Raw genomic sequence first — 23,991 nt, 5'->3', positions numbered from 1 at the left:
GATTTTAGGATGACCATAGACCAGGATGAATCCTTAGAAGACTATGAAGAAAGATTCTAGCTTAGTTACAGAAGGGCCAGGTGCACACTTGACCCTAAGTCACTGAAGCTGGTCCTGCTTAGAGGAGTAAGGGAGGATATCCGAGATACCTTGCATTTGTTAGCAAAGATATCTACCAACTACCCTATGAGGATATCAAAATTGTCTTTAGAAACCATTCTAGGGAAACTAGGAAAAAGGGTAGGAGTAGTCAACCTATGGCCAGTACATCATCTTCGAACTCATCCATCAAGGGTGAAATTGGAAATATGCTGGAGGACTTCAAAAGTGAGATGCTGCAAACCCTTTCCTTGCAATTGGATACCATGAATATCAAAAGGAAGCAAGAGGAAGCAGAGAGAGCCTTGGCCATCTTTTGTCCTAGATGCACTAGGAGGCATCCTAGGAATGAATGCCCATTGAACTGTATTGAGATTTGCTTAGTCTGTGAAGAAAACCACTCCAAAAACAAGTTCCCTTCTTTACCTGGACTCAAATTTGTATATCAAGGAGCTGAAGGGGTCACTGAGCAGCTTTTCTACATCAACCAAAGGAGACCTCCTAGGCCTAGACCATACCAGCAGGGTATGCAAGGATCATCCCATGCATATTACAGACCCAACCAAACCACAACTATACCTTCTTAGGGACCCCTTGCTCATCCTTCCTGGTCTACACCCCCTCCTTGGTCCTATGCACCTTAGTATCATTCCCAGCCAGCCATCCAGTCATTTCAACCTTACATTCAACCACAACATCAGTGGAATACCCCACCCCAGGGGTGGAGGCCCCAATTCAACAATGTTCCAGCCCTATTTCCTCCACCACCTACCCAACCACAACTCCTACACTCTGCTCCACCTAAGCAACCCTAAATGCCTGCCCAGCCAAATCCAAACCCAAACAATAGGCAAGCTCAGCAAGGATACAGTGGAGAGACATCATACCCAGCTTATGATGTAGAAATCCAGGAGAACAACCTAAGATCTGGGAGAATTCTCCCAGATAACCAACCTCCCTCTCCACATATGGAGGTTGAGGAAGAAAGATAGGAAAGAACCCTTAAAGAAAATCCACCCTTTCCTGAAAGATTAGCCCAACCACTCCAGCCTACCCCAGAATAAACTAAACTTCTGGGAGAATTGAATAATCTATGTGTAGAGATCCCCCTTCTCCAAGTAATCAAATATTTTCCTATCTACAATAAGTTGATTAAGGAGAAGTGCTTCAAGAATCTAGGAAGAAGAAAAAGGGATTCCCCTACCATTCATGTCATTGGGCAATTATCTGACTTAATCCTGGGGCTGGTAATATGTCCAAAATACCTACCCTGGAAGCCCTGTAGTAGATGTGCACATCAATGGCACCATTGTCCCACACACTCTTATTGATCTTGGGGCTACCATTAATATGATGACCAAGGACACCATGCTGAAGCTTAACCTCCAAGGGTCATTAAGGAAGACCACAAGAGTTCTGCAACTTGCAGACCATTCCACAGTCACCCCTGAGGGAATTGTGAAGGATGTGATGCTCTCCATTGACTCCTGGGAGTACCCTACAGATTTCCTAGTTCTCCAACATAAGGCTAAGCTTACTGGTTACCCTCTCATCCTTGGGAGGCCCATGTGGTTGGCCACAACTGATGCCTACATTAGCTACAGAGTTGGGAATATGACCATCAAGAATGGGCATATGTCCAAACAGTTATTTTTATACCCTCCTGCTCAACCCTCCCTAGAACATGATTTACCTTTATGGTTGGAGGAGGAGGAAGAAGATGAGCTTTATTCTTCCCAACTTTATGCTTTGGAAGCAATCATAGGAAGAGGACAACAAGAGGAGGATAACTTAATTGAACACCTGCTCCAAAGTCCAACTTCTAGTTCATTACCATTAGAAGAAGAAGTAAAGGAAACATTGAACAATCATCAAATTGACTTATGCTTGGCCAATTCCAACCCACTCCGAGTCAAAACCATAGAATTTGGCCCAGAGAAAACTTTTAAAATCAACCCATCTCTGTCTGCTCTTGAAGAGGAAAAGCTATGGAATATGTTGAAAGAAAACCTAGAGCCTTTGCTTGGAGCTACAAGGAAATGAAGGGAGTGCACCTCTCAGTGTGTACTCACCACATATACATCAAGGAAGGTTGCAAGCCAGTTAGGAAATGACAAAGAAGAATGAATCCAGCCCTTAAAGACATAGTCAAAGAAGAATTTCAAAAACTGTTAGATGCAAGGTTCATTTACCCTATCTCTGACAGTGAGTGGGTCTCTCCTTTATTGTTAGTTCCCAAGAAGAATGGTAAGTGGAGGATTTGTGTCGATTATAGGGAGTTGAACAAAGCCACAAGGAAGGATCATTTTCCCCTACCATTCATTGACCAAGTGCTAGATGGCCTGGAAGGGAAGAAGTTCTTTTCTTTCCTAGATGGATTCAGTGGGTACAACCAAATCCAAATCTACCCAGAAGACCAGGACAAAACCACATTCACCTGTCCTTGGGGTACTTTTTCCTATAGGGTCCTTTCTTTTGGCTTATGCAATGCTCTTTCCACTTTCCAGAGAGCAATCTTGAGTATTTTTGTTGAATTAGTACATGATGTTGTAGAGATCTATATGGATGATTTTACACCTTATGGCTGTGATTTTCAAGAAGCCCTAACTAACCTAGGAAAAGTATTATGCAAATGCATTGAAATGAACTTGTCTCTAAGTCCAGAAAAATGTGAATTCCTAATGATTGAAGGGACTGTGCTAGGTCATTCCATATCTCAGCAAGGACTGCAGGTGGACCCAAACAAAATAGTCATCATCCAAAGGGTCCCACCTCCACAAAAGTAGAGAGATGTCAGGAGTTTCTTAGGGTTAGCTGGATACTACAGAAGGTTCATAAAGGACTTCAGCAAATTGGCCTCTCCTTTGTTTGGGTTGTTGGCCAAAGATTCTGAATTTATATGGTCAAAGAACTGTCAAGAGGCCTTAGACATTGTAAAGGGGAAGTTAACCACTGCACCAATTCTCAGAGGCCCAAATTGGGCCCTCCCTTTTCATATTCATGTTGATGCCTCACACAAAGCCATAGGAGCAACCTTAGGTCAGGTAGAGGAGAAATTGCCCTACGCCATCTATTTTACCAGTAAAAACCTGTCAAAGGCTGAGTTAAATTACATTGTGACCGAAAAAGAACTCCTAGCTATTGTGCATTCATTGAACAAGTTTAGGAATTGCATTATAGGCTATCAGACATTTGTGAATACTAATCATGCTACAATTAAATATTTAATGAACAAACCAGATGTAAATGCTAGAATCATAAGATGGTTACTTTTATTATAGCAGTTTGATCTAACTATTACTGATAAGCCTGGTAAGGAGAATGTTGATGTTGACTTTCTATCTAGGATGAATCTGCCTGCGGTTGAAGAAGGAATGGTGGATGATCAGTTACCAGACAATCATTTGTTTGCTATTTTAGTGCTCTCCCCATGGTTTGCTGATATAGCAAACTATTTGGTATTAGCACAGTTCCCACCAAACCTGCCCTCCAAAGAAAAGAGCAAGATAATTAGGAAAAGTGCCCCCTCACCTGGATTGGGGGCAATCTGTTCAAACTTGGCCTAGATCAGATCTTGAGAAGGTGTCTCAAGGAAGAGGAATTTTTTGACATCCTTCTGACCTGTCATCATGGGCCTTGTGGAGGTAACTTTGCAGCAAAGAGGACAACATTCAAAGTGCTGCAAGTAGGCTATTATTGGCCTACTCTTCATCAGGATGTGGAAAAGTACATTAGTCAGTGTGATTGGTGCTAGAGGATGGGAAAGCCTACTCCAAGAGATGAAATTTCCCTACAACCTCAAGTGACTTTCGAGCCATTTGACAAGTGGGGCATGGACTTCATTGGGCCTATCAATCCTCCTTCAAAGAAAAAACAACACATTATTGTGTGCACTGATTACTTGACTAAGTGGGCTGAAACCAAGGAAATTAAGGCAGCAACAGAAGAGAAGGTGGCTGAGTTCCTAAGGGAGAATATATTCTACAAATTTGGGTACCCTAGAGAGCTAGTCACAGACCAAGGCAGCCAGTTTACCTCCAGCATGATTGAAGAACTGCTCAAGCATCACAAAATCAAGCATAGGACCTCCACTCCTTATCATCCACAAGCTAATGGGCAAGTGGAGGTGACCAACAGAGCATTGGAGAACATTTTAACCAAGGTAGTTAACAACAACAAAAAGGATTGGGAAAAAAGACTAGTTGATGCCACTCAGGCCTATAATACGACATGGAAGACCACCACTGGATTTACACCCTATGAGTTGGTCTATGGGAAAAAGGCTTTGCTATCCATTGAATTTGAATATAATACATTGAGGATGGAAGCCCAACTAGATTTGGATCTCATTCATGCACAGAAAGAAAGACTATTCCATTTGAATGGCTTGGATGAATTCAGAATGCAGGCCCTCCTCCATACAGAGATAGTTTAGCTTCAGAGGAAAATCTGGCATGACAAGCATATTAAGGAGAAGCAATTTCAAGAAGGAGACTGGGCATTGTTATATGACTCCAGGTATAAATAATTCAAGGGAAAGCTAAGGAAAAGATGGCTCGGACCTTATGTGGTGGAAAGATGCCATGACAATGGTTCAGTGTAGATCAGAACTATAGATGAAGAAGCCATTCCATTACTAGTTAATGGACACAGATTGAAAATGTACAAGAGGCCTTTATCTAAACAAGAGTTCATTGACAGTATCAATAAGACAGTGATGATGGTGGAGCAAGTTTCAGCTCCTCCCTCATCAGGTCACTGAAAAAGAAAGAAAACAAAATAAGGATTCAAGTGAAAACCTCCATGAGGCGGCCCAAGGATGAGAAAAATGGAAAGAAAAAGAAGATCCTTGGGTGAAAATCTTCCTTGAGGCGCCCAGGGAAAATATCTAGAGTGAGAACCTCTCTAAGGCGGCCTAGGTGTTTATATATATATATATATATATATATATATATATATATATATATATATAATAAGAGAAAAAAATAATAATTGTTATTTGCAGGAGGATGTGAAAGACAATCAGGGAGCAAAGAGAAGATCCAAAGGGAGCCCTGCCTCAAATATGTTCATATCCTCCACTCCTTACCATGCATCCCTCCATAAATTCCATTGTTTTTCACTTCATTTCTCCAATTCAAGTGAAAATTGTGTTTTCTACAGGATCCCCTGACTGGTAGATTGGTTAGATCCCCAAAATTCATTCTAGACATGATATAACCCCTCAACTCATCCATTAACATCATTCTTGAATCCACACACACTCCTACTCCCTTTGTCCATTCAATAGCATCAGATCTGTAGTCAAGAAAGCATTAGAAAACAACAGAGGAGGAAGAAGAATGACCATCAGTAGCACCTCTGATCTTTGACAACTGCAGCGTGGCATTAAGGCCACAGGTAAGTATCCTACTCACTAACTCATGTGCATGATTTGATAAAATGTTGTAAAGGTTAAGAGGTAGTTGGTTTGTAAGTAAAAAGGTGGCCAGTTTCCTCTAAAAGCTATTAGATTACATACACAGGAAACTCTATTTTTTTTTCAAAGAATTTGCTTATTTCCTCCTCAAGCCTCACAATCAAGATTCTTATCAAGTATATCTCATGTGAGGGTAGATACAATGTTGTTTATGGCTACAATTTTAGAGAGCTTGAATAATTAAGACTTGGGGTAGAAACACTAGTTCACCAAAGACTCAGCATACCCTATTTTCTGATGCAATCACTCCTAGACTCCAGCAGTAAAGAAAAGACAGGAAATTCCCAACAGTTAGTTCACCATGGGTTGACCAGAATCCTCATTGAGGATGCCCTCCAAAACCTCAAGATCCCTATAACATGGTCAGTCTTCCGAGACTTACCAGCAGAGGATAACATCAAAACCCTCATCTATGATGTTAGTCCTTCTGTCAGTAAGGAGGAGGAAAAACAAGAAGAAGAAGATACAGAGCTAGATGGGGATGAGATGGATGAAGAAGGAACTAATACAGAGGATGATGCTGAAACAAAAGAGAAAGAAGGCATTGAAACAGAGGAGGAGATGAAGCAAGAAACTGATAGAGATGAGAAAGAAAAAACAGAGAGGAAGAAGGCATTGAAACAGAAGGGGAAGAACAAAAGGAGGAGTCACCTAGGGTGTCTCCAGAGGTCCCTGAGTAGAAGGTAGCAGCTGCCATCACTACTCTCAGCACACCAGTCAAGAAAAAAAGGAAAAGAAGGAGGAAAACCCCTCTACATTTCAAAACAAGAAAGAGCAGTAAGAAACAAAAGAGCTAAGTGGCTTCAAGGATAGAGAAGCAGTTGAAAAATCAAATCCCATGGCCCTAATCAGCACACATAATCTAATTGTAAATAATCCTCAGCTCACACCTCAATATCTTGTTTCTCAAGGGCCAGAAATTTCACATTTTGAGGACATGTTTAGGCTGCCAAGAAATGATAATACACATGCCTGAATAAGGAGATGGAAAACACTGCCACATAGCTTGAAGATCAGAGAATATTAGTGGGAAGAAGTAGAAAGGAAAATAGGATTCTATAAACAAGAAGTAGAGACCATAGCAGAAGCATGAGATGTCAGAGAGGCTACCAAAGCCACTAATTTCCTCAGAGGATGAGAAACACTTTCAGTAGGGGAGTGATGATGAGCCTCATCATTGAGTAATTATATGGGACCTAACTGACCTTAATTCACCTCCTAGCTTAGTCAAACCAACTATTCTCACAACTTATTGCATACTTTTGATTATATTTTGTTTATGAAATGAGTAGAGTTGGATATTTTTCTTTGTGTTCTAATGTGCATGTAATGCAGGAATAAAGGACAAAAGTAAGGAAAATGTAGGGATAAAACATAAAAGCAAGGAACTATGGTAAAGACCTTGGTAAAAACTTGAATGGGACAAGGGAGAGGAATTACAGGAGGTAAATCCTCCTCATTTACTGCCCCTCCATTTGAATATCCCTCCATCAGCTGAAAGTACAAACAACCCCCCTTCTAGAAGGCAACCAAGCAAGTGAAGGTGCAAACAGCCAAATCAGGAGTACTAGAAGGCAGCCAAGCAAGTGAGAGTGCAAAAAAAGCCAAATCATGTGTACTAGAAGGCAGCCAAGCAAGTGAAAGTATGAGTTTATCTTGAGTTGGGAGCCAAGCCTCCCTACTAGAAGGCATCCGAGCTAGTGAAAGGGAAATCACGATTTTATCATTGAATCAGGAGTTGTGCCTCCCTAATCTTGAAGGAAGCTGTTGGAGACTTATGTATAAGTAGAGAGGCTTAGGACCTCAGTTTTTTTAGTTACCAAGAGTTAGAAGAATTTGGACTTCTCACTGTAGAACTATACTTTGTTTTCAAGCTGCAAGTCTTGTAACAGTTTTTTATTTGTAATGAAGATGAGTTTTGTTTTGAGCCAACACTGAGTTGACTCATAGGGCTAAAGCTTTTGGGTTAGGGCCCGACCCTAGTAGCCAAAGCTCCTCTTTATTCTATTTTTATGCTAGCATAGATTCCTGTTTTTTGTTCATTTTCTTAATTAGATGCATTTTTCATTACAACAGTAGCATAGATTCATGGTTTCCTGCTCATTTGCTTAAGTAGTTCATTTCCATTATAGCACTAGCATAGCTTCATGGTTTAGTTGTTTATTTTATTAAGTAGTTGCATTTGCATCACCATAGTATAGAGTAGATGATTCATGGTTTAACTAGTTATTTGTTTAAGTAGTTGCATTTCCATTACAAAGGTTTATTGTTTAACTATTCATTTGCTTAAATAGTTGCAGTCGCATTACAGTAGTGCAGAGTAGATCATTTATTCTTTCATTCAATTAGCAGGTTAGCAAAGAGAAGATTCATAAGGTTGTCCACAGGTGTCTCAGCCTCACCTCCTCCCTTTGGGACCATGATGTGAGGAAGAAACCTTGCAACAACCCCAAAAACACAGAGTTTTAGTTTTGCATGGAGTTTGTTGTTTGATGCAGTTACATGGTTCATTTCATGGTCATTCATTCATTTCCTGGTCATCTATTCCTTCACCCTCTATCTAAGACCTCACTCATACACCCATTCTCCTTCAGCATGAAATGCCTGAGCAGAAGTTGTAATCGGCTTTTACCCGTAGATTGCCTTACACAGCAAAATCCAACCAATCACTGCCCAATTCATTTTCAATGCTGACTTTATGCACTTTAAATCCCCACCGTCAATCTACCTTATCTGATCTGACGACTATCACGCACCCGCTTGCCAACTAGCTTGGTTAAATTTCCACTGTTGATCTGCCTCACCAGATCTGCCGGTTATCCGCGATATCGCATGGATTTCTGTCTAATCGTTATCCACTCGAGGGCATGTGACAAGAGTGATTTCCCCGTGCTACATGTCGCGTGAGGAGGCTAATTGCATTAAATTTTAGAAAATAGCTTACAACTTTGAGGGCACGCAAAATACAGCTTACTGCCTTCTAAACCTGCTCCCTCATTTCTGCACGTTCCTTTATGCGCTCCAATATCCACTGTTGATCTATCTCCTAATCTGACGGCCATTGCATCACCCTCTCACCAACTAGCTTGGCCCATCTCCACCATTGATCTGCCTAGCAAGATCCGACGACTATTGTGCCATATCATGCGGATTTTTGTCCAACTATTATCCGCCCGAGAGCACGCAAGAAAAGTGGTTTTCTCGTGCTACGTGTCGCTCGGTAAGGCTAATCACGTGAAATTTAAAAATACAACGTATGGTTTTGAGGGCAAGCGAAATACAGCTTACCACCTCTTCAAACCCACTACCATTTCCACATGTTTCTTTTGCCTACGATCTAATCTCCGTCGTCCATATTTCGATTAATCATGTCCATCCATCTCTTGACTTAGCCTTTGCGATATAATCTCAGCCTTCCATATTGTTAGTTAACCCTGTTCGCCCATCTACCTACATACCCTCCTGCGATCTGATCTCAGCTGTTCGTTTTCCTTTCACCCAACTGATCCAACAGTCCTTATGCATTGTCACTCCCTTATGTCCTCTTTTTACCAACTTTGATCTCCGATTGATCTTCCGCTTAAACACAGACTTAGCTTAGTTTCCTTTGCTTACCCTTTAGTCTAGTTTTTATGCTTTTTTACTTCTGTAACTTAGATATTAGCATTAGATTAGTGTTGTTTTAGCAATTCTGCTTCACATAGTTATTTAGATGGTTAGTTAGGGTCTGGTGTGAGTTAGAATTACAAGTTGTTTTCTTCATTACTGTAGTAGAGTAGCTCTCCTTTAGAATAGATTTTCTCTTATTCCATCAAAATCAAGCTTCGTCTGACCCTATAGAAGTCTAGCTTGGAGCCCCTAGGGTCCCTTTCCAGATGAGAAATGACAATAGGCAGTACCTTCACTTCTACTTGTGCATATAACATTGTCACCTCCAAGTTTGTTCGAACCCCGGGTTGGTAAGTAAAGATGGTAGCCCTGGGAGTTGCAGCATTCTTGCTGCAATACCTAGGCTCATCAGGGATCAGACGTGAATGTTTTACCGAAACAGAAATGGGAGCGAATGGGGAGACCTGCACTACAATGGTCTTTGATTTAGCTGAGAATGGCGAAGCAGTAGAAAATCATACCCATGGGGTGATTGCAGGGAATAACTGTGGATATTGAGGGAGCAAGTGCGCTAGTAGATTTTGAAGTAATAGAGATTGTTGACGACAGCAATCCCTACCCCGCGCTCTTGGGAATTGACTGGGCCACTAATATGAATGGGGTAATTAATTTGAAGAAGTGGAAGATGATCTTTGAGAAGAAGTCACTTCGCGTAATAATACCCCTGGATCCTACTGAGGGATCTTGCTATACGGAACCATTCTGCGACTATGAGAGTGATGATGATCTGGACTGCATCTACAAGATAACAACGCAAGACCAAGACTGGGTGAATCCCACCACGGATGGATGGATTACATGGGAGCGCGAGAGTTCCTGCACTTTGGATTCTGATGAAGAAGTAGAACAATGGCAGAATCGGTTACACGAAGTAACTACATTGAATTGTAACATGATGACTTGGTTGTTGCGCTGCGTGTCGAAAGAAGAGATCTTCCTACATATGATGGTCTAAATGAGGTAGATATCTTCTTGGATGCATTTGAAAAGGAGGTGCCAAAAAAGCAACGCTTCCAGGCCTTGGACTGGGTACTGCACGCTACACCCGCAAGATGGTGGGGTGCGCACAAAGGAAGCTTTGATGATTGGCGCGAATGTAGGAGAATGATGCGAGTATGATTTGGGAAGCCTAAGGTGAAACTGATAGACAAGTATGATGGGCAGGATGATCTGCTCACGCATCTGGCCACATGGTTGTAGGTCTATAAAGAAAATCCCCAACCTGAGCAGATGCACATGTATTCTGCACTAAAATATCTGGTCAATAAGCATGTGTTGGGGGGGTGAATTTGCAGATGGCTCTTAATGTTGGGAGGACATTATGTGGTAAGAGAAACCATGCAAAAGATTCTACACACCGGGTTGTGGTGGAAAACCCTTCATCAAGATTCAAAAGCATATTGCAAGGCATGTGATGTATGTCAGCGGAGAGGAAGGCCATCGCAGAGGGATGAAATGCCTTTGAATCCACAAATGACATTGCAACCTTTCAAAAAGTGGGCAATAGATTTTGTAGGACCTATTAAACCTCAAGGAAAGACATGCACGAGGTATATTATTACTGTGATGAAGTACCTAACTCATTGGGTAGAAGTGCAGTTGGTGAAGGATTGCACAGGCGCGACTACCGCGAAGTTTTTATTTGAACACGTATTGACGCGATTTGGATGTTCGAAGATCTTGATGAGCGATCGCGGTACACACTTCCTGAATGAGATGATCAATGTGCTAACAGAGGAATTTCAGGTGTATCAACAGAAGAGAACACCTTATCACCCACAAGCTAACGGTACAGTGGAGGTGTTCAACGAAGTGCTTGAAAATGCACTGACCAAGGTATGCAATGCGCAGCGAAGTGATTGGGACCTACGCATACCTGCAGCGTTATGGGCTTATCGGACGACATGCAAGAAACTGATGGGACATACACCTTTTAGGCTTGTCTATGGAGTGGAAGCCATAATTCCTATGGAATACATCGTGCCTAGTCTACGCATAGCAGCGCTCACAGGTATGACGGTTCATGGAGCCCTGAAGGAGAGCCTCGTGTAGTTGGATGAGCTTGAAGAAGAACAATTTTTGGCTGGATTTCACCAACAGGTCCAAAAGCAGTGTGAAAAGGTATGGCACGATTGACACATCAAGCTGCGCACATTCAAGGTAAACGATCTGGTGTTGTTGTATGATAGTAAGTTTGATAAATTCCAAGGAAAGTTTAGGATGCACTGGTTAGGGCCGTATGTTATTATGAAAAATACCGATGGAGGCGCGTTACAGTTGGTCCAGTTAAACGGAGAACCCTTCCCAGGAAAGGTGAATGGTAGTCGTTTGAATCCATACACTCGTGATCCAGCGATGTGACTATATGAAAGTGGCATAGTCTTAGCACTCCATGTAGCTGAAAGGAGTCACGGGACTATAAACTACTCTGCCCGGGAACTGCGCAATGTCAGGACTGCGCTCAGTCACGAAGTGTCACAAGGTTTGCGACAGCGTGAAGATAGCTGCACTGGCACACAGGTTTGCTGGAAAGTGACTGTTAAAGTCACTGTTCACGATTTTATGGTTGGTTTGAGGCCAAATGGAGCGGGTGACAGGCATTTAAGGCGGACTTTATGGGTTAGGTTCTTGAAATCTGCAGCCAATATAGCATTAATGGACCGAATGTGGGGTGGAACGGTCGAATTCAAATTCAAAAGGTGCTATAAATTACAAATGGTTGTCCAACAAACAAAACTTGGCAATTTGAGAACTAAGTTGTTGCGCGCTCGAGTATTCACAAACTGAGACTTATTCGAGACTCTGAAAGCGAATTCGTTGTTTGAGAAACTACCTGAGACACTAAAGGAATTGTGGAGTAGCACTATGTCAGCACCCAAAGAAGCCATGGACACAGGAGTAGTGACAACCGAGGCACCCGTGCAGGAAATTGTGGAAGTAGAAGCCCCAAAGAACGCCGTAATAATCGTTGAGGTCCCTAAATCACCGTGCACACCGAGACCTAAGAAGGATAAGCAGGCCATGATCCCAGTGCATGTCTCGCCTAGAAATCCACTGAGGACCAAGCTCACATTACAGGAAAAGGGGAAGGCCATTAATTTGGAGGCCGACGAGGAGGAAGAGTTTGAAGAAATCCTGGTGGAGGAGGAGGATGTAGAGATGGAAGTTGAATATGGACCCTATCACCAGGCTGCTAGAATATGTTCCTCCACGAAAGGGAAAATCCAAGGTTTTAAAGGATATGATGAGAGCAAGAGCTCTCTACAAACCCCGCTGCTCCTTGACGATATTATTTTTGAGGGACCGCACTTGGGGCAGGTCCCTGTGTTGAAATTTGAAGATTGGAACCTCGCTGACCACAAGAAGTTCCTACATTTAACGAATGCAAAGCTAATGTGCCAAAGCATCGACGCGACTGCTGGAAAAATCCAATTAGAGCCACAGAAATGGCTCAAAGGTGTGGAGAAAGCAGGGTTTCTAAACCTGCTCTAGGTGCCGCATTACCACCGCACCCCAATGACTGTTTTTGTCATCAGGCAGTTGCTCTGCATGGTGCATGATGGGTGCTTATGGCTGGACGAGCCCATCCCCATCATAGACCATCTGATTCACCGGATTACATGGTTACCTTGCTCAGGAGAGGACCCAACAAACATCTCAGAGGGAAAAGGTGGCAAGTTGGCCCTCGCAGAGGCAATGAAGAAAAAGTTTAAGCTGGAGAAGAAGAAGCAAGGGTATGCCATCTCCAGCATCAAAAACCCTGCAATCAAGGTTGCAACACAAATATTGGTAGGAAAGGTAATGCGGAATTGTCGCACGGATGAGGTGCCCATGCCAGTGGTTACACTAGCAGTGCAATACGCAGAAGGAGTTTAGTTCAACTGGGAAAACTACCTATGCGGTGAGTTCCTTGCGAACTACTGCGAGGCACAGGAGCAGGGAAAAACATTTCAATATGCATGGCTCCTATTGTCGATAGTATTGGTGGCATGGGAGTTGCCTAAATATAGTCAGTTCCCTTCGGTTGCGCAGGACCTTCCAAAGGCAGCGAAGTACACTTTGCTGTGGGAGACTAAGGACACGCGGCGGATTAGAGAGAGAAATATATTTTGGGTGCTCATGGAGATGAATATCAAGATGGGGATCAATCGCAAGCCGTGGTTATCGCCCACAGTCTACAACAGTTTGTAGAGATTTGCAGAGTTCAAAGTAGATTTCCACCATGTCTTCATCAGGGTGCGGAAGGACCCTATGAAGATGTGGCATGATTTACCATATTTGGCGACTCACGATGTGATATTCGCAGTCCTTGAGTCTTGGTCGCTGGAGTGGCACGCTCCAAATGGCTCCCCCGTGGAAACAGAGAAGTCTATCGCGCAGCGCAAGAAGGAAGAGACAAAACTTCGAATGACGCAGCTGGCATAAAAGCACAAGAAAGAAGAAGCAGCAGCTAAGGCCCAGGCAATGTGTGATGTTGGACATTGGCGGAACAAGAACAGAAAATAGGAGAAGAAGAGCGCGAAGGACAGAAGTCACCTTGACCTGAGCTAGAGACAGACACAGAACAAGGTGGCGCGGACCCACAGACAATGTCCACCCAACTCAAACGTCCACGACCATGAGAGCAGGTAGGGCCGCGAAAGAAAACAAATGCCTCAAAGACGTCGTTCAACCCAATCACCCTCATTGAGGGGGATTTACATGATATCGGCGAAACGGTGAGGGATGTCATCGCGGAGGCCCTCCAGCAGTTTGAGGAACAAAAACAGTTGGTATTGGGGGCTCTCTGGACAAAAATACAGGAGTTGCAGGTTCGCACTCCACAGGCTGGCATCATGTCCACCAGCGTCGCAGTCAGCACTTCAGCTATCGAGGAAACATTGCGCGCCAGGGTGACCAACATGATAGTGCTACCAGATGGGGCACTTATTACAGAGAAGGAGGCCGATAGGGCCATGGTCAGTAGTTTGAAAGGGGTCGATTAAATATGGTCGTGCTCCCTCGGGAGACGCTCTATCTTTTGTAGGATGGAGTCACTGTGGAACTACGGGCTAGGGAGAGTCACGCTATACAAGTAATGAGTGAGAAACACATCAACATTGAGCAGTTCATCCTTTAGCACAATGAAGCAGTGGAGTATAATAGGCAGATAATGCAGGTTGTGGAGGAAGGCTGCCAAATTGTCCCGTAGTTGGCCATTCAAGAAGAGGAACCTGTGGAGGCACACGTTCATAAATTAGCCTCAGGGGTACGTGACGCAAGAGAAGAGATGGCCAGGGTTTAGCTAGAGCTGAACCTACAGATCACAGATCTGTAATTGAAGGCTCATCCTTCAACTCCACTGGAGGTCAAAGAACAACGTACCACTGCGGTCACAACAACAATGGCGGCAGTTAACAATGCAGTGATAGATTGCATGAAGCTCTTCAAACATTCATTCGAGGTCCTAACCACCCTGCAGGAGGACCCAAACATAGAGCGCCTAGAGACAGAGGCACACGAGCTACAACAAAAATACGATGAGGTAAAATGGACCGTGCATACGTTGCCCTTACACAAAGGCTTGCAAGGATGCAACAAACAAAGGAACTCAAGAACAAATGGATGTCGCTCGGCATAAGGAAGCAGTCTTAAAAGTGCACCTACAGCGATGGATTGATGAGGCGTATACAAATACAACCTCCATTGAAGTAAAGCTCACGCAACTGCAAGCAAATCAGGAGAGGATTCAAGGTAGTAGTTCAACAACAACAGTCACTGAACAACGCGTGGAGGAAGTCTAGCAGGCAGCTGCTCAGTGTGATGCTGATCTTGCAGGAATCCAAACAGAGCTCGGAGGTCTTTGCTCTAAGATCTCCGCACCTGCAGAGTGACTCAAGGGCGAGTCACGATGTTTTTGTTGGGGGCCTGTTGGGCGCGGGATCCCCCAAGGGCAGTTTTTGGTTTTAGAGCCCAGATTTTGGTCCAATGTTGTAATTCCAATGTAAAGACTCCACATTTTGTGTGCGTGAAGCGCGTAGTTGTTAAAGAGTCATAGGGTTGTCCGCCCTTATTTTGATAATGTAATGTCGGCTGTAGAAGATCTATCGATGGTCCGTGGACCATGGAATTGTATAAATAGAGTGAAGCTCTAAGTAGTCAAAGGCATCTAAGATAAAATAATGCAGATGTATGCGAGATAGTTCTGAAGTGTGAGTCTAAATTTTGGGTCATAGCGTAGGTAGAGGCTCTGCAACTAAGTGCGTAGAGGCCTAGTAGTCCACAGCTAAGTGGGCAGACCCCTACAGCTGAGTGCGTAGGGCGATTCAAGTCTGTAATCATCTGGAAGCATTAATAAAGAGAAGTTTCTCTCATTTCTGTATCTTTATTTCCTGATTACGCATCTTTTATATTGGGTATGAATTTCACTTCTAATGCTTATACGATGCACAAATGTGCATAGCTATATTGGTTAAGTGAACGCAAGTGAGAACATTTGTTTACGTGAAGATAATTAAGATCTGTCAATAAGATAAGTAAAATACTTAGCCTATTTTGGGAATTAGCACAGTTCGCTGCCCTATTAGCGCGAAAGGACTTCAGCCCCTTGATAGGGCTGCGCGAAGGTCAATTGTAATGAATCGTGAAGGTACTGAAGGGAAGAATAGAGCTCGAAGCCACCTGCGCGGCGGTAGGTATAGTTGGAATAAACCGACATCACAACCATCTCAAGGGTGCGGAAACTTGGTTCCAACATCCCCCCATACTGCTTCAGGTGAGACTTCAGTCCACGCTTCGCAGGCTGATGCCGAAAGGGCCAGTAGTGTAGGGATTTGTTTGGCTAACTAATGTTGAACCTGGTGATCTGAAAATGGAATGTACTTGTTTAAGGGTGCAAGGTATCCATTTCCCATAATTTCAAATGTGAGTTATACACTCCAAGTGACCTCTAAAAATGTGAAAACTTCTTATTTCTTATATAGAGATAGGCTGTAAGGGCATTCACCAGACATGTCACCTCTAAAGAGAGGATGAGTTCCAGAGGCTACCTGGCCCTCTACAGGCTCTGCCTAAAGAAATAATGAAGTAAACACTTAGAAGTCTTTGACATACACATACTTGAAGTTTGATGTCTTGCGGAATAAGACAGATAACTTTCTGCAGCTGAATAGGTGATTATGTGTGTATGAAAGTTATGTATATTTGTTGTTTAACACTTTATATTAGTTTTGTTTAGCATATCATCTTCAGCAAATAAAGACATAAAAATGATAAAGCAGTTCACCCCCTTTGGGCTACATCTGCTCGACCAAGCCTCCCAAACTAGGCTTGTCCTCTTGTATTAAAAATGCTACAAAGGCTAATACAAGAATATGATTGTCTCGAAAGATAAATCTGACTGTAAATACAGAATCAGAAGATAGGAATTAGCTAAACATGCTCTTTCCCAAACACTAAACAGTGAAATTGTACCTTATACAGTACTTTCCCCAATTGGCCCTAGTGGCCCTTTAAACGTGCATGGAGAATTTCGAGGTGAAGATGACCTCAATTGGTTCTGAAACCTCTGCCATTAGACTCAGAAGGTCGAAAATAGTAGACATAACCTTTTGAATCACCAAAAATGGATGAACTTAGCCCCCAAACAGCTCAAGCACTGAAATGGCCCTAGTGGCCCTAAAAGCTTCCCTGAAGCTAAACAGTGAGAAGAATGCCTCAACAGGAAAAACAAGCTGTAGAAATGGATTCAAAATTCTGAAAAACTTCAGGAATGACCTTCGCTCCACATTCACTGGCTGTACAATTCCCAATGCAACTCCCAAACTAATTTGGCCCTAGTGGCTCCTGAAACTTCCACGAAGAAAATCACCTGCAAAAGACCTCAAATGGCTGTGAAACCTATGCCAATGGCTTCATAAGGTCAAAGAGACCCAAAATCAAAAAGAAATTCGTCCAAAAAGGACTTTCCTAGCCAAAGTTATGGCTTATTGAAGATTTCCTCCAATTTGGCCTAAAATCACTCTAGCTAAATGTAGTGGAGGTCCAGATAGGTCCACCAAATATGGAGGTCCCACCCAAATTTGGCGCTCTCCGCCATTTTCTCCACCATTCATAATCGTGCCTTAAATGCTGTGTTACCCGTGCATGTGAACGGGAGTGATTGTCGGTGGTTTTACCTCGGGTTTCACGCCAGGACTTTGGTTAACTATTCGTTTGGTTTAATGCAAACCCCGCTGAACTATGTAATGTGACCACATTAACCATAAAACGCGGTGACCCTTGATGTTTAGCGCTGGCGGTTTAAGAACTGGCCCATGGTTCTTGGACAACGGTCATATAATATGGGGGCTGGCCCTTAGGGGTTGGTCCCCTTCGTTGCCCGCCAAAACAAACATTAACATTCAAATCAAGTTGCTCAGGCCAGCATAATGTGTGCCACCTACGTAGCTCAGTGGTAAGACTCAGGCCTGGTCCGTGGGAGGTCGTGTGTTCAATTCCACTCTCCGCCCAAAATTTTAACAACGCGCCAACATAATGTTGATGTCACCCTGGGCCACATGGCGGCCTCTGAGCCTACCACGTGGCATCCTGCCATTTGTTTCCCAAAACGGAATATTCCAAAGAATATTCTATGGAATATTCTCTTTTTTTTTTTTTTTTTTGAAAAAAATCAAAAATTAAGAATCATTGAGCGATTTTGTTTTTGGCATAACTTCTGCATACGGAGACCGTTTTTCGAACCGTTTGCGGTGCCAGAATCAGGAAGATGAGCTATATCCAATCGTTTAGGTTCAAACCAGTTCTAAGCACTTTCATTTTTGACCATTTTACAACACTTGGTCCTGAGCTCCTGATCACACCTCCCAAATGAGAGGGCTTTTGGTCCCTAAAAGCTTACTGAATCTCTGAATTGAACTGTACAACACTTGAGGAACAAAAACATCCTCTTCTGTTCAGCCAAAAGAGCATACTAATGCCAAAATGTCCTGCCTTATCAACTGTCGTCATGGCGACTTTTTGCTGCATAAGCCAAGTACTTGTCGAATCCCGACCAAGCTTGTTCTTTCGCCAGACAAATCTGAAATTGCAAAAACCAGCAATGAAACTTTCTGATATATGAGCTGAAATATTCCTCTGAACATGTGGTCTTACCAACTGTCACGATGCCCATCCATGGCACCTCCGCTCCAGAAGAAGAACTGCCTCCCAAATGAGAAGGCTTTTACCGGCTGTAGCATGCTGAATGTACTGCAAATGCTCATCCCAAACTCTTGGGATACTTGCTGCAAAAACTTCTCAAAAGAAGTAGAGACCCATGCTGAAATTTGAGCCCTCTTTGCATGCATGCTTTTCCAGCTCATGGGATTGTGCACAACTTTGCACCAAATTCTTTCCCTGCACCAAATGACACCAAAGTTATCTTGTGCAACAAGACAATCATCAACAACAATTTGTCCTGAAATATGTTGAACAATGGACTCAACCATCAACATAACAAGTGTGTACACAAGTTGACAAAACATGTGCACCACAATCAACACAAGTCGACAATCAACAAGATACATTTACAAACACATGTATGTATCAAAAACAATGAACTATATACAGTTCGATAAACACACCTACAAAATCTATGTACAGGTGCAACTTCAACTCTTATTTTCTAAGACCAACAAGTACATCAACCCAATAAAAACACGTGGGTGACAAGAGCTGAAATAGAGTGAGTCTCATACTCAGCTTTTCCATTCTGCAACTTGCATTCCCTTAACAAAGAAATGCATTCAATCAAAAGACATGCAACTTTAATTGGATAAGAATTCTAACCATTTCTTACCAATCCATTTCAAAGGCGCTTCCTTTAACTGCACATCGATATCAACATGTGTATCATCCTGACACATATCAATGATGGAAACTTCCTTCCCATTCTTGCCATACTCTTTCTCCAATTTCTTCAACTTTCGTGGAAGCATTGTTGGATTCAGAGTCCAACACCTTTCAGCAGTATGTCCTTGCTTATGGCAATAAGTGCAACACATGTTCATCTTCTTGACAGCATGATTTGCATTGTTCAATGGAACTTTGGCTTCTTGCCTCCTTTCCTTCAAAAGTTTCCTGTATGTTGACATTCTTTTCCAACATCTAGAAACATTATGGTTAACCAAACCACAAAAAGAACATGAAATTCTTTTCCAATGCTTATGTGGAAATTTTCCATGATTTACATGATCAAAGGAAATATGATTGAAATCCGATTTATACCTTTCTCTTTTACCTTCATTACCTTCATGAGGAGGTGAATCAAAAGAAGAAGAAGCTCCCTTTGGAACACTATCAATTCCTTCAATGGTTTTAGAGCTTTCACAATTCTCTTGTTCAAGTGCATTCTTATGCACACCTTCTTCCTTCATGGTTGCTTTAGAACTTTCTTCATAAGATTGTCCATGTCCAAGACCCAAATACTTAGGCCTTACCTCAACCATTATTGGCTCAACTATACCCTGTGCATGTTTGCCCAATCCTTTTCCTTCATATCCCATTTTGGACATCAACTTGGACCCTATGCCTCTGGTATGTTTCTCAAAAGAACCAACATAAACATTCTTATAAGAATTTGAAGACAAACTAGAATTGTTTACCTCTTCTTCAAGCTGATACTTCACTAAGGCTTCTTTGGCAACAAGGAGTTCTGAAAATGGAATGTACTTGTTTAAGTGTGCAAGGTATCCATTTCCCATAATTTCAAATGTGAGTTATACACTCCAAGTGACCTCTGAAAATGTGAAAACTTCTTATTTCTTATATAGAGATAGGTTGTAAGGGCATTCACCGGACATGTCACCTCTAAAGAGAGGATGAGTTCCAGAGGCTACCTGGCCCTCTACAGGCTCTGCCTAAAGAAATAATGAAGTAAACACTTAGAAGTCTTTGACATACACATACTTGAAGTTTGATGTCTTGCGGAATAAGACAGATAATTTTCTACAGCTGAATAGGTGATTATGTGTGTATGCAAGTTATGTATATTTGTTTTTTAACACTTTATATTAGTTTTGTTTAGCATATCATCTTCAGCAAATAAAGACATAAAAATGATAAAGCAGTTCACCCCTTTTGGGCTACATCTGCTGGACCAAACCTCTCAAACTAGGCTTGTCCTCTTGTATTAAAAATGCTACAAAGGCTAATACAAGAATATGATTGTCTCGAAAGACAAATCTGACTGTAAATACAGAATCAGAAGATAGGAATTAGCTAAACATGCTCTTTCCCAAACACTAAATAGTGAAATTGTACCTTATACAATACTTTCCCCAATTGGCCCTAGTGACCCTTTAAACTTGCATGGAGAATTTCGAGGTGAAGATGACCTCAATTGGTTCTGAAACCTCTGCCATTAGACTCAGAAGGTCGAAAATAGTAGACATATGCTTTTGAATCACCAAAAATGGATGAACTTAGCCCCCAAACATCTCAAGCATTGAAATGGCCCTAGTGGCCCTAAAAGCTTCCCTGAAGCTAAACAGTGAGAAGAATGCCTCAACAGGAAAAACGAGCTGTAGAAATGGATTCAGAATTCTAAAAAACTTCAGGAATGACCTTCGCTCCACATTCACTGGCTGCATAATTCCCAATGCAACTCCCAAACTGATTTGGCCCTGGTGGCTCCTGGAACTTCCACGAAGCAAATCACCTGCAAAAGACCTCAAATGGCTGTGAAACCTATGCCAATGGCTTCAGAAGGTCAAAGAGACCCAAAATCAAAAATAAATTCATCCAAAAAGGACTTTCCTAGCCAAAGTTATGGCTTATTGAAGATTTCCTCCAATTTGGCCTAAAATCACTCTAGCTAACTGTAGTGGAGGTCCAGATAGGTCCACCAAATATGGAGGGCCCACCCAAATTTGGCGCTCTCTGCCATTTTCTCCACCATTCATAACCGCACCTTAACTGCTGTGTTACTCGCGCATGTGAATGGGAGTGATTGTCGGCGGTTTTACCTCGGGTTTCACGCCAGGACTTTGGTTAACTGTTCGTTTGGTTTAATGCAAACCCCGCCGAACTATGTAATGTGACCACGTTAACCATAAAACGCGGTGACCCTTGATGTTTGGCGCTGGCGGTTTAAGAACTGGCCCATGGTTCTTGGACGACGGTCATATAATATGGGGGCTGGCCCTTAGGGGCTGGTCCCCTTCGTTGCCCGCCAAAACAAACATTAACGTTCAAATCAAGTTGCTCAGGCCAGCATAATGTGTCCCACCTACGTAGCTCAGTGGTAAGACTTAGGCCTGGTCCGTGGGAGGTCGTGTGTTCAATTCCACTCTCCGCCCAAAACTTTAACAATGCGCCAACATAATGCTGATGTCACCCTGGGCCACATGGTGGCCTCCGAGCCTACCACGTGGCATCCTGCCATTTGTTGCCCAAAATGGAATATTCCAAAGAATATTCTATGGAATATTCTCTCTTTTTTTATTTTTTTTGAAAAAAATCAAAAATTAAGAATCATTGAGCGATTTTGTTTTTGGAATAACTTCTGCTTACGGAGACCGTTTTTCGAACCGTTTGCAGCGCCAGAATCAGGAAGACGAGCTATATCCAGTCATTTAGGTTCAAACCAGTTCTAAGCACTTTCATTTTTTACCATTTTACAACACTTGGTCCTGAGCTCTTGATCACACCTCCCAAATGAGAGGGCTTTTGGTCCCCAAAAGCTTACTGAATCTCTGAACTAAACTGTACAACACTTGAGGAACAGAAACATCCTCTTCTGTTCAGCCAAAAGAGCATACTAATGCCAAAATGTCCTGCCTTATCAACTGTCGTCATGGCGACTTTTTGCTGCATAAGCCAAGTACTTGTTGAATCCCGACCAAGCTTGTTCTTTCGCCAGACAAATCTGAAATTGCAAAAACCAGCAATGAAACTTGCTGATATATGAGCTGAAATATTCCTCTGAACATGTGGTCTTACCAACTGTCACGATGCCCATCCATGGCACCTCCGCTCCAAAAGAAGAACTGCCTCCCAAATGAGAAGGCTTTTACCAGCTGTAGCATGCTGAATGTACTGCAAATGCTCATCCCAAACTCTTGGGATACTTGCTGCAAAAACTTCTCAAAAGAAGTAGAGACCCATGCTGAAATTTGAGCCCTCTTTGCATGCATGCTTTTCCAGCTCATGGGATTGTGCACAACTTTGCACCAAATTCTTTCCCTGCACCAAATGACACCAAAGGTATCTTGTGCAACAAGACAATCATCAACAACAATTTGTCCTGAAATATGCTGAACAATGGACTCAACCATCAACATAACAAGTGTGTACACAACCGACACAAGTTGACAAAACATGTGCACCACAATCAACACAAGTCGACAATCAACAAGATACATTTACAAACACATGTATGTATCAAAAACAATGAACTATATACAGTTCGATAAACACACCTACAACATCTATGTATAGGTGCAACTTCAACTCTTCTTTTCTAAGACCACCAGGTACATCAACCCAATAAAAACACATGTGGGTGACAAGAGCTGAAATAGAGTGAGTCTCATACTCAGCTTTTCCATTCTGCAACTTGCATTCCCCTAACAAAGTAATGCATTCAATCAAAAGACATGCAACTTTAATTGGATAAGAATTCTAACCATTTCTTACCAATCCATTTCAAAGGCGCTTCCTTTAACTGCACATCGATATCAACATGTGTATCATCCTGACACATATCAATGATGGAAACTTCCTTCCCATTCTTGCCATACTCTTTCTCCAATTTCTTCAACTTTCGTAGAAGCATTGTTGGATTCAGAGTCCAACACCTTTCAGCAGTATGTCCTTGCTTATGGCAATAAGTGCAACACATGTTCATCTTCTTGATAGCATGATTTGCATTGTTCAATGGAACTTTGGTTTCTTGCCTCCTTTCCTTCAAAAGTTTCCTGTATGTTGACATTCTTTTCCAACATCTAGAAACATTATGGTTAACCAAACCACAAAAAGAACATGCAATTCTTTTCCAATGCTTATGTGGAAATTTTCCATGCTTTACATGATCAAAGGAAATATGATTGAAATCAGATTTATACCTTTCTCTTTTACCTTCATTACCTTCATGAGGAGGTGAATCAAAAGAAGAAGAAGCTCCCTTTGGAACACTATCAATTCCTTCAATGGTTTTAGAGCTTTCACAATTCTCTTGTTCAAGTGCATTCTTATGCACACCTTCTTCCTTCATGGCTGCTGTTAACACCCAGGTTGTTCCCTATGACTCCCAAGGGAATACGGCCCACTAACCAATCTTTGGATTATAGTTTCTAGCCAAACTGTAATTAGAGAGGGCTCTCTCTTTATAATTTGTCTCTGTTCTGATAGTGTTTTAGGCTAGCTATTATGCTCAGGTTTTTAGTTTGTGTTTTGGTTGAAGGACTTCCTTCAGTGCTTTAAGATGTAGTGTTCAGAGAGTAGTATTTCATTGGGCAATGGAGTCTAGAGCTGTGAACTATTTTGAAATGCTGGAGTGATGATTTTCAGACTGCAGGGCCTATTGGGTATCTCAAACAAACAAAATTTAAACTTAAGTGGTGATGTATGGTCAGCTAACAGAAAGCAATTAAGAATTCTCCATTAAGCCGGTGATGTGAAAGTGAAACATGTTGCTCAGGAGCAAACTTGAATTCCTGAAACAAAGGTCACTGTGAAAGATATGTTCTGAAAGTGCAGCAATTAAGAATTACACTTATCAAGAT

Source organism: Pinus tabuliformis, chromosome 6, assembly GCF_031772625.1.
Source record: "Pinus tabuliformis cultivar Carrire ecotype Pingquan chromosome 6, CPIR1, whole genome shotgun sequence".
Taxonomy (NCBI): Eukaryota; Viridiplantae; Streptophyta; class Pinopsida; order Pinales; family Pinaceae; genus Pinus; species Pinus tabuliformis.
The sequence above is the reverse complement of the archived record's forward strand: the minus strand, read 5'-3'. Positions refer to the sequence as shown.